At 43.7% G+C, this 12,128-nt stretch overlaps 1 pseudogene; it reads right to left on the bottom strand.

The window, feature by feature from the left end:
• Positions 1–764: 764 nt before the first annotated feature.
• Positions 765–2,926, bottom strand: LOC132211716 (ras-related protein R-Ras2-like; annotated as a pseudogene).
• Between the last annotated feature and the right edge of the window lie 9,202 nt (positions 2,927–12,128).

The following is a 12,128-nucleotide window of genomic DNA, read 5'->3' as shown; positions in this document are numbered from 1 at the left end:
AGTCCAGAATGAGTCCAAATATTTGGCCACATAGAATATTATCATCTTTAAGAGTAGGAGTAATAATAAAGGCTTTTAGATGAGTCTTTAATTCATAAATACAATAGGCATTATTTTGGCTACTGGAAAACAAAGGCTGTAGCATCATTAAAGGTCTGCAATGTCTCACTTTTGAGGATTCAGGTTAGTGTATTTAAGGTAACTGAAGGTGACAGCAAGAATTATAGAGATAGGCAAAAATTCACATGAAAAAACTTCCTATGTCGAGTAACAGTGGCCATTATAATTCCAGAAGTTAAAAGTGATTTCAGGCCGAAACCGGTTTGGCTCAGTGGATAGAGCGTCAGCCTGTGGACTGAAGGGTCCCAGGTTCGATTCCGGTCAGGGGCATGTACCTGGGTTGCGGGCACATCCCCGGTGGGGGATGTGCAGGAGGCGGCTGGTCGATGTTTCTCTCTCATCGATGTTTCTGACTCTCTATCTCTCTCCCTTCCTCTCTGTAAAAAATCAATAAAATATATTTAAAAAAAAAAAAGTGATTTCAGAACTTATGACTTCAGCTTGGCAAACAGCTCAGACTCCAAATCTTATTCCTCCCGATTAAAATGTGAGCCCTTGAAAAAGGATGTGTCTGTATATATAGATATATGTATGAAAATAATAAGGTGATCTTTGGAGTTGCCTTAGTGTCCCCTTTATATCTGTCTTGAAATGACCATGGAATTAGCTTCATGAAAAGGATTAGCCAGCTTCTTGGTCTAAGGCTACCATGGGGACCATTTGTGTAAGGCTAGAAAGGTACCAACGTGACATAAACCGTACGGAGAGAAGGAGATGAGAGCTTTTCCTGGCAGTTGGTAGCTAAAAATCAAGAGATTCTGAGAAAATGACACAATGCAGCCTTTCTTGTCTTTTTCTTTTCACGTTGGTTCTGGTGAAAGAGGACATTCCTGCTTTTGAAATTTCTTTCTACGCTGGGCAAGTTGATGCAGAGCTTGATCTGCACTCATCCTAACCTTTGCTGACGCCTCCATGTAAGTCGCCTTCAGATGTGTGCTCACTGCTGTCCTTCCTGGGTCACCTGCCTTTGATCATCCAGATCTGCGTGGTTACCAATTAAAATCATTGGAAATGCATCACAATCCTTTTCTCTGAGAATCTGTCTTTGAAACTTGCAGATTTCTTCAAAACTGTCTCTGTGACTGAAAAGACCAACAGGAAAGCCTCTCATATGTTGTTTCTCAGAGCTCCAACTCTTCTTGTCCTGCTCTGTGTGGAATATCTAGCCTGGCGGCTCAGTCATCTATCACACGCTGCTGTGTGTAGGGATCCTGATGGTTGGATCATAATCCATTACAAAATAGGACCTTGTGGCCTGGATGGTGGACACCAACTTGCCCACACTGCCCCACCAACCACCACAATCTGGTACTTCTGACCAAGCTATACGGCCAGCTGGCATGGCTATGGGGATGCCACCGAACTCACCTCTGCCACACCTAGTAGCCACCCACCCTAGGCCTGGCTCTGGGGATGTGTACGGCTGGTGGGCTGCGGGTAAGCAGCCAGACAGGGGTCCCCAGGGCCAGGAGCTGCCTAGAAGGCCCGTTCATGAGGTGTGGCGCTCTGGCTGGCTAAGTCCTGCTCGAGGTGGAGAAGCAGGGTGACCACAGGCCAGGGGCAGCACCAGCCGCGGGGCATGCTAATCCACACATCTCAGCAGTCTCTCACAGACTCTGTTTTAAAAGGATAATCCAGAATCACCACGATTCTAATGTGATTCCCAGATTCCCAAATTTAATCCAAGTTTCCTTAACTCTTGCTCCATAAATAGGCACAGTGGAGCTCAGTGCGGGTAATGACCAGAAGTTTTTGGCTTTTGCCCCAAATTGTATGAGTCAGCAAACACTGTTCTCAAGTCCTGTCCACTGACTAAAAAGTGCCTCAGTGGTCACATCTCAGAACCGTCACTGATGCCAGGGCCTGGGATGGCAACATTGTGCTCTCCAAGTGATACCCAAGATGCCGAGCCTGACTGCATGCCCTTGAATATTCTCTGTGTTGAATCCATACAGCAGTGAAGAGAAGACCCCTCTCCCCATCTTGGTTACACCTAATTCCCAAGTCCAGTGTGCTGGGAGCAATATCCTCAGGTTTCCTTAAAAAAAAAAATATATATATATATATATATATATATATATATATATATATATATAGATAGATAGATAGATAGATCGAGCCCGCAACCTGGGCATATGCCCTTGACTGGAGTCAAACCCAAGACCCTTCAGTCCGCAGGTAGACATTCTATCCACTGAGCCAAACCAGCCATGGCCTCAGGTTTCCTTTTGATTCTGCCTGCAGCCCAGAGAGAGCAGGTCTAGTTCATGGCCAGGGAGATATACAAGGCAGATCTCAAACCCATGATTTCATCTCCAGCTCTCAGACACTTGTCAAACCTTCTCCACCAGCTTCCTTCCAAATAGCCCCATAATTCACAAAGCCCCTTCCTTGTTATTCAGTTACGGCCTGTCTCTTTGTCTGACTCATCAGAAAGGTCTGAAATTTAGCAGTGGATGTATCTTAGACTTAAATGGAGTCCTACCATTTTCCCTGCCACATTATTATCCTGAGACAGTGAACTTCGTAACTAAAACACCAACCTTTAAATAGAATGGAACGTCAACAAAATCCTTTTTGTTATATACTGTGATTCCAAATGTGACTTATGGTTTTCAGAACTCAGCAGCCTCTGCTTACCAAATAAGGTCATATTTCCTTTTATGATCTACAGTAAAATGGCCCAAAGTCCCTGTCCTTTGAAGACCCGTCCTCTGCTGGGCTTTCCTCACCAGTGAATTCTGAGAGTTGAGAGGACACTCACTTGCTCTACATATCTGTTCTGCTGGCTGCATTTGTCAGCCATTCCCACAAAGTGACCTGCTTCTCTGCATCCCTTGATCTCCACATAGATTTACAAGTGTAGAAGGGGCCTATGAACTGGATTTAATCTATTTGGTAATCACAGCCCTTAGAGGTTTTTTAAAAAAGATAACACTAGTCACCCCAAGGATGTTTGAGGTGGGTGATAGTTGGACACTCCCACATAACCTCCCTACCATGTTATAATGAAAGCCAGTCTCAGACCAGATTCTGCCACGCAGCAAACATGTGCTGAACACACATTCACTAGCAAGCAGGCACAAAACAGTTCATGCTATCTATTCTAGAAGCTTGATGAAGTCACAGCCTCTGGCCTTTTGGATGGTTCACTGGAGACAAAAGTCAAGACTACAGAGGCAGGATCCTGTCACCTTTCTGTCGTTATCAGACAAGGATAGTTCACATCAGTTGTCATACGCTGGGGGTGCATGTAGAGCCTTTTAGCAACAATCGAGTCTCCCTGGGGCTGTTGGCTGCCCAGTTCCCTGGATTCTGCCACCCTAATTATACAAGAGTAAAGATATCTTAGCCAGTTCACATATTAAAACTACTTTTTTAAGTAGTCTTAGAAACATCTTCATTATGAGTGTTCTTTTTATATTTGACAACGAATACTTTTAATTTCACTAATAGGAGCCCATTTCTGACATTTTTTGCCTATCAACAGGACATCACTTTCCACCATAAAAACTCATTTTTGACATTCTGAGTGCAAATTGGCAAAGCTGGGACAATTGGCTGAGATACAGACAGCAGAAGCAGCGAAGGATGAACTGCAGATGAGAATGCCCCCTGACCACCCCAGGTACCCCTAGAGTTAAAGCTGAAACTAACTGGCTCGTCTATAGTATCTCACAGTCTATTTGGAAAGTTTTAAAGTCAACTGCTGACATTATTATAGGTCCCTGAACTTCAAAGCCAAAGGCCACCAATCTCTTGGATGCCACAGATTGACTCCTGGACCCAGACAAAGCAATTACAATAGTTGGATGTTTTTCAGACTGCAAATGATGACCCATTAACAGGTCATAATATGAATTCAGTGGGACATGACCAACATTTAAACAATGGTATAGGATTTATAGAAATATCAGCATTATATGTAACTAGAAGCCCATTGCACGAAGTTTTGCGCAATAGGCCTTCCTTCCCCTGGCTGCTGGCACTGGTTTTCCTCCAGCACCTGGGACACAGGCCTTTGGTCCGGCCACAGCGGAGAAGCCAAGCCTCAAGGCTAGGCTTCTCCACTGCGACTGCAGTGAGGCTTGGCTTCTCCGCTACCTGAAGCCAAGCCTCTTCAGTCTTCAGTCTTCAGTCTTCACTCTGGCCAGAGCCTTCAGTCTTCGCCCTGTGCCTGCATATGCAAATTAACACCATCTTTGTTGGGTTAATTTGCATAGTCACTCTGATTGGCTGGTGGGCATAGCGGAGTGACACCAATTTGCATGTTTCTCTTTTATTAGTGTAGATAAGGATAAGTATTGCTTCATTAAACTTTTGTTAGTGTTAGATATTTCTGGCATGTGTTTATTGAATATTATGAAAAACATGAAATATTCTCTAAAATGTCTTTTTTTTTAATGTGTACCAAGAAAGTTGTGAACTAACTCAAGTAGTTGAAAATACATTTCAAAAGGTTAGTGTTATTTACTCGTTAAATACCACTTAGATACCAGTGGTCCTACTCTAGATTCCCATGTAGGCATGTGCTTCTGGGGCATGGTTCTGGCTGAACAGGTCCCACTTACATCAGTGGGCAGGACACTTGGCATCTTAATCTGCAATATCATTCAGGTTTATGGTGACTTCACTGCAGTCACCAAGGACAATGGATAGGCACTTGCTTTACACAGGGTGGGGCAAAAGTAGGTTTACAGTTGTGAGTACATGAAAGAGTTTATTCTTTTTTTTTTTTAATATATTTTATTGATTTTTTACAGAGAGGAAGGGAGAGGGATAGAGAGTTAGAAGCATCAATGAGAGAGAAACATCGATCAGCTGCCTCCTGCACACCCCCTACTGGGGATGTGCCCGCAACCAAGGTACATGCCCTTGACCAGAATCAAACCTGGGACCTTTCAGTCCACAGGCCGACACTCTATCCACTGAGCCAAACCAATCAGGGCAAGAGTTTATTCTTGCATGATTATTTATTAATGTATTATTTTTCATACAAATAACTGTAAACCTACTTTTGCCCCACCCTGTATTTGAATAACTACAGGACCAATCCTAATAATTTTGCACAAACCAAAGGAATCTCTCTGTTCCAAAGATTCTGAGAGCTCTCTCAACCTCCCAAAACTAAAAACTGCCAGAAACCTCCCAATGGCAGTTCCAGAACAAAGAAAGAAAAGAAAAAAAGAAATTCTGTCTTTATTAGGTAATGGCATCCTGTCTGTCTCACAAGTACTCTGTATTCTGAACACTCGCCCATAAACCAGATGTTTTCTTATATATCAAATACATTGAAAAGAGTGGCTGAAGCTTTTCTGATGATTGCATTGCCTCCATCTCTGCTTGCAGACGGTGACATGTGGAGAGGGGAAAATCTGTCATAGGCAACCGAGTTCTGTCAGGTGTTTTTAAGAACTCCCTTATTGAAAGGTAGCACTGCCCGGGAGCGGTTTTTAACTTCAGAAGGCATTTTTATTAGCCAAGTCATCAGTGCGCCAAGATCCTGCATAAGAATTGACAATGGAGTTTGCAGGGATGAATAGTCTGTCTACATGATTCTTTGAATTTAAATTCAGTTTTTGCTTAGTAATGTGATAAAAAAAATTATAGTATTGGCTGCTAATATTAAAATATAAATATATGTATATATACATATATGCATTAAAAATAGTTAAAGAATATTATATGTAAAAAGGGATCAATGAAAAGCCAGTTGGTTTACCCGAGAGGAAAATGTGCTTAATAATGAGTGGAAACGGCTCAAAGAGGGAGCTCACCAAGGATGGTGGGTAGCTCATCCCCAGAAACTGGAGGAAGGGAATTTGTGATGCCTGTGGCAGAAGTCTCGGGGTAGAATGATCTGGAAACCTACATCGGGTGTATGCAAAGGCACTCGTCTGAGAGAAGCAGAAATAATGCAGTTTGTGATGAGGGAGCTGTGAACCAGCGACATAGGAAGTGACTCAGGCTAGTGGGGATGAGTCATATCAGGTTGTGGTTCGGGAACCAAGGAGAGAACTTGAAAACACCAGGGAGGCCCATCATGCACAGGGCAGCCAGCGGGTAATGGGCGTTCTCATTGAGTGTGGCAGTACAGCGTGAGATTATAACCTGTTGAAAAGCCCCATCTCCTGTTCCAGCAAACACAATAGCCCAATTTTTCCAAAAGACCGCACAACCGACACTTTTTTTTTAAATCAGAAAAATGTGAGAAATGTCTGCCTTTTATCATTTGCATTTCAAAAAATATATTTTATTGATTTCAGAGAGGAAGGAAGAGGGAGAGAGAGAACCACTGATCAGCTGCCTCCTGCACGCCCCCGACTGGGGATTAAGCCTGCCACCTGGAGTGCCCCGACCAGGAGTTGAACCATGACCTCCTGATTCATAGGTCGATGCTCAACCACTGAGCCATGCTGGCTAGGCTATAATTTGCATTTTTTTTATGTCTGCCCTCATACAAAATGAAAGGAAGTTCCAGAATTAATCACATTTTAGTTTCTTCAACATGCAATGCATAGTGAATAATGGAACGTATTACTAAGCTGTTAAGAGTGTCCTTAGACACTGCGGTCCATCCTGTTGTGTTGGAGGCTGAGTGAGGGTGAGTGGGGCAGAGGGCAGGGAGACGGCCTCAGAGAACTGTGGGCGTACAAGAGGCATGATGATACAGAGGTCAGGGGCAGCCTTGGGCATCAGACGTCTGCCTTCACGTCCAAGGTCTGCACTTTTTACCTGGACCTTCCTCTCCATCTGTTCGAAATATGGAGCAAGCTCACCTGGAGTTTAATTATTTACATTGGTTGACCTGTGCAGGCCCAAATCCCTATATGATTTCTCAGATCTCTGCTAGTTCTATCTAAGAAGCATGGAGATTAAAAATATAAGTTCAGGGCCTCAGCTCAAATCCTCACCTTGCCACTTACAACCATGAGACCTTGAGGCAGTTAAGCAGCCTCTCTATGCCTCAGTTTCCTCAATGTGAAATGGGGATAATGACAGTAACTACATCATTAGGGTTTTGTGAGTATCGAATTACTCATAAGAACATGCTAAGTCCTCATTAGCTATCATTATTATACTTAAGAGAGGCAGGATAGCACAAGGGTTCAAGTAAGGAGAGCCATGCTGCTTGGACCTAAATCCTGGTTGTGCAACCTTAGGCAAGTCCCATACCTTCTCTGTTGCCTCAGTTTTCTCATTTGTAAAACAGGGACAATAAGAGTACCTACTTCATGCCCTGGCCGGTTTGGCTCGGTGGATAGAGCGTCGGCCTGCAGACTCAGGGGTCCCAGGTTCAATTCCGGTCAGGGGCATGTGCCTTGGTTGCGGGCGCATTCCCTGTGAGAGTGTGCAGGAGGCGGCTGATCGTTGTTTCTCTCTGAGCGATGTTTCTGGCTCTCTGTCTCTCTCCCTTCCTCTCTGTAGAAAATCAATAGAATGTATTTAAAAAAAAAAAAAAAGTACCAACTTCATAGGAACTGAGCAGGAATTAGTATGTTTACAGTTTCTAGAACAGTGCCTGGCATGTAATACATGTTTTCTGCTCTTATGATTGTGCTTATTTCGCATGTTTTTTGTTTGTTCTTTTTTTTACATCTAACACTGCCTCACCCAGGCCTTGCCCATCCTAGATACTCATTAAGAACACATGAAGGAATGACTACATACAGTCTAATTCAGTGGCTTTCAGTATAGATATTGGCTGCCCTTATTATTCCAGATTTGCCAAATACCAGTACACTTGGACTTGTCTGCATCATACATGACTTCAGATAAAGCATAGACATTGTCCCCAGTTCACCCTCCCTTTCTGCCCTCTGGTGCTTGGTACCAAATGGGAGAGCCTCTGGGCCATGGGGCCATGACTTCCTGGGGAAGCATCTCTCCATTTCTCCGTGGGTACACTAGAGTCATCGTAGCATTCCCGAAGTTTGGAAATCCAAGGAGGACGCACAAATTATAAACATAAATCCAGAATATTTCTGGTGGAAAGCAGCCACCACTGTCATTTGAACGTTGTTCGGGTGGCACTGCTGGGGAAGTGAGCAGGCCCCCCAGAGCTGGCAAGCTCCCCCGCTCACCCAGCGGCTCTCCCTCTGCTGCCTGGGTGGCAGCAGCAGTTTGCCCCTTCATAAACATCAAGATACAAAATAATGGCATGTTTAGTCTGAGTAATACATTAAGGAAATCAATTAGGCCCACATGCAACTTTCTAAGATTTTAATTACAGTACTTAGGGTACCACACTAGAGCAGTTTGTCAGGAACATAATTTGTTAATGAATAACAACTGACACAGTGTATTACTTGGGATTGTAATTAGCTCTTGCTAGCCATCTATTGGAACCCTGATCAAAAGCCAGTCAGCGAAAGCAAACGAAATGAGCATAAATGATAACCCCGACAGCTCTCTCTGGGCCGCCTCCTGGATGCCAGTGTACCCGCAGGGGCCTGGCCAAGGCCACGTGCACATTTTCACTCAAGTGTGGTCTGGGGAGCAGCAACTGCCTCACCCAGGAACTTGTTAGAAATGCAGACTCTTGGGCCCCACTCCACACCTATTAAATCGGAATCTGCATTTTAAGACTTACAAGCATCTTAAAGTTTGAGAAGCACTCTAGGAATAGAAAGAGCACAGGTTCACAAATAGGCAGATTTGACTGTAACTCCTGACATACCCGTCACTAGGGACGTGTCCTTGGGCAATTGCTGAGTCGCTTTGAGCCTCAGTGTCCTTATCTGTAAGCTAGATCTGCTAATACCTGTATGAAAGGGTCAGAGTAATGACTAGCAGTAGCATGTGCGAGCACCTGGCACTGAGCAGTTGGACAACGAGATGCTCAGCAAGGCTTCCTGAGGACTGAGCCTGACTACAGTGCCACATGTTTCTCTGACCTGGGTCATCTATGTGATGCCTTTTCTGAAAATCTCTGAGTACCTCTCATCTACCATTCCTCAACAAGGTGGGACTAGGACAGTGGTTCTCAACCTTCTGGCCCTTTAAATACAGCTCCTCATGTTGTGACCCAACCATAAAATTATTTTCGTTGCTACTTCATAATTGTAATGTTGCTACTGTTATGAATCGTAATGTAAATATCTGATATGCAGGATGGTCTCAGGCGACCCCTGTGAAAGGGTCATTCGACCGCCAAAGGGGTCACAACCCACAGGTTGAGAACCGCTGGACTAGGAGGAAAAAGATAAAACATTAGAAATAAGTTAAAAGAGTTAGTAAAGAATGTATTTTAAAAGATAAAATAGTGAAATTAGCCAAAGAGTATGCTAAAGTTAGATTAACGTGTTTGTTTGTTTTTTAAAGTGGCCAAATGACCAGATAAGAAAATGTAGTTTGGTCATATCAACACCTGGGAGAGTGCAGGGCCCCCAGGTGGTTCTGTGCCTTCCCACTGGAGGGCAGAGCCTGAGCCTCGTATCCACATGTAGTCCTCCCAAGATGGGATCCTTGCAAGAATCTTGAGAGTGAGATCCATAGTTGAGGATCAGATATTTTAGGAAACATCCTTGACACAATATACACAATGGATATATTCTTGATAGAGTATGCAAACTTAAAAATATGCACATTGATGCGATTTCCTCCAAGGAAAATTTCCCTAAGCTTCCTCACCCAGCTCAAGATAGTGCTGGAAGGAGCCCTTACCTAAGCTGATTGTTACACCATGTGCTCAAATACAGGGAATTACCGCTGTGTCATGGCTCATTCAGAAATGAGAATGTTCTTACGGCACATTTTAGGTACCTAAAGGGGTTCTGGGGCATCTATGAAAAAAGAGATAGAGTGAAAAAAAAAAATCATTTTTTTTTGCATCATGTAAATACAAGGGAAATTAAAATTTGAGAAATATATTAGGTTTGCATAAAACACCCAAATAGAGTCAGTATTTTATTTTTTTAAAAAAATATATTTTATTGATTTTTTACAGAGAGGAAGGGAGAGAGAGAGAGACTTAGAAACATCGATGAGAGAGAAACATCGATCAGCTGCCTCCTGCACATCTCCTAGGGATGTGCCCGAAACCAAGGTACATGCCCTTGACTGGAATCGAACCTGGGACCTTTCAGTCCGCAGGCCGACGCTCTATCCACTGAGCCAAACCGGTTTCGGCTAGAGTCAGTATTTTAAATGAAAAAAATGAATGTGCTTCTGAAAATGTAATTTATTTAAAAAAAAATCAAGCTTGATGCTTGAAATGGCTGTACTCAGTCCTTATCAAAAGGTGTCAATTATGATCTCTTCAAATTTTGGACATTCGCCACCAATGGGTAACTTTACATTAAACCATATTTAAACCATTGTTTTACAACTATTCCAAAATTCATACTAGTTGAAGTTATATTTGGAGACAATAGCAGCTCATCCTTTTCTTTTATTGATAAATTTACTGTTGAAATTTCTTGTGATAATGCAAATGTTTTTCAAATTTAATTGAACTTTTTTATATCTAGTATTTCAAAACATTAAGGTGACTAATATGCAGACTGTCGCATATCATTAGAACAGTCACCATTGAAAGGACACATCCATTACTAACAGGCGGAAATCCCAATGAGAAGGCCATCACCAGGAGCTCAGCCTTCCTGCTGCCCCTCCTCTAACAAAGGCAGGTGGCGCCTTGGGCTGTGTCTGCACTGTGCTCCTCTGGAGGACCCATGGGCCACTTGTGTTCGCTGGGCAGTCTGGGCTCCATGTTCAGCTGCCAGTGTAGCTGTTCAGGTGGAAGGGCTTCTTTTTCCTTTGCTCTGCCCAGCACGTGGAGGCCGAATCAATGTTCAGTGGTGCTTGTTACACTCCTGCCTGCAGGCACTGTGGGTTGTCCCAGTCATCTTGGCCACCCTCTGCAGAAGCCCAAATAAGGCTGCTTATGGCCAGAGGTGACCAGTCCGGAATCTCCAGCAGCCCCAAAGGCTTGGGGGTTTGAGGTCTTGTTGCACACCTGTAGCCCATTCTTGGCATGCAACTTGGCCAGTTGGGAAGCTTTGAATTACTCAGTGGCAGGAACCAAGCCATCCTCTTTCTCTTTCACTTCTTGAATCTATACCTGGTGGGTTCTCTTACCTGTTCCTCTTCCACTTCCTGGTCCAAAGATTGGTTGAAAGACTGGGGCCTTTCTCTCCCATATCAGAGGCGACTTGGCCATCTCCATTCAGCTTTCATTTCTCCCAGATGACAACCTGACCTTGTCTACTGTCCTCATCCCACAGGAAGATGCCTGGGATACTCAGCACCAGGTTTGGGATCAATGAGGTCTTTTAGTGGTTGGATTTGCTCCACTTCCTCCGGTCATTTTGGGGTGCTGCTTCACCTTGGTCTTTCTTGCACTGCGATGATAACATCCACCCCTGTGTTTGGGGAGCGGAAGAGGAAGAGATTCAGTAAGTAGGAAGCAAGGTGCTTCAGGCCTCCTCTGAATTCTTTATTCTCTTACAGAGGCTTTGCATGAGAGCATCAAGCACTTACATAGCTATTAATAATTCTGTCATTTCTTTCCTACCTGGTCACTGAAAATTAAACGGTGTTATATGGGAGGTTTCTATTAATGCAATAATATACATTCTAAAGGAGGTTCTAGGCTAGTGGTTCTCAACCTTCTGGCCCTTTAAATACAGCTTCTCATGTTGTGACCCAACCATAAAATTATTTTCGTTGCTACTTCATAACTGTAATGTTGCTACTGTTATGAATCGTAATGTAAATATCTGATATGCAGGATGGTCTTAGGCGACCCCTGTGAAAGGGTCGTTCGACTGCCAAAGGGGTCGCGACCCACAGGTTGAGAACCACTGTTCTAGGTCATATGCAGAAGTTACAGAGAAGATAAGTTGAAAAGCACAGCTCACCAGACCCCAAACCATATCAAGGATATAATAAGGTGGAGAGAATGGAGAGTTAGGGAAACTTTATGAGAATTTCTTTGGAGAGAGTGTGGCTGTGCTGGGAGTCCTCCTTCCTTATCTAAGGAGGAAGGTTGAGGGGAGCTTCCC

Source organism: Myotis daubentonii, chromosome 11, assembly GCF_963259705.1.
Source record: "Myotis daubentonii chromosome 11, mMyoDau2.1, whole genome shotgun sequence".
Lineage (NCBI taxonomy): Eukaryota > Metazoa > Chordata > Mammalia > Chiroptera > Vespertilionidae > Myotis > Myotis daubentonii.
This window is presented reverse-complemented; position numbering and strand designations above follow the sequence as displayed.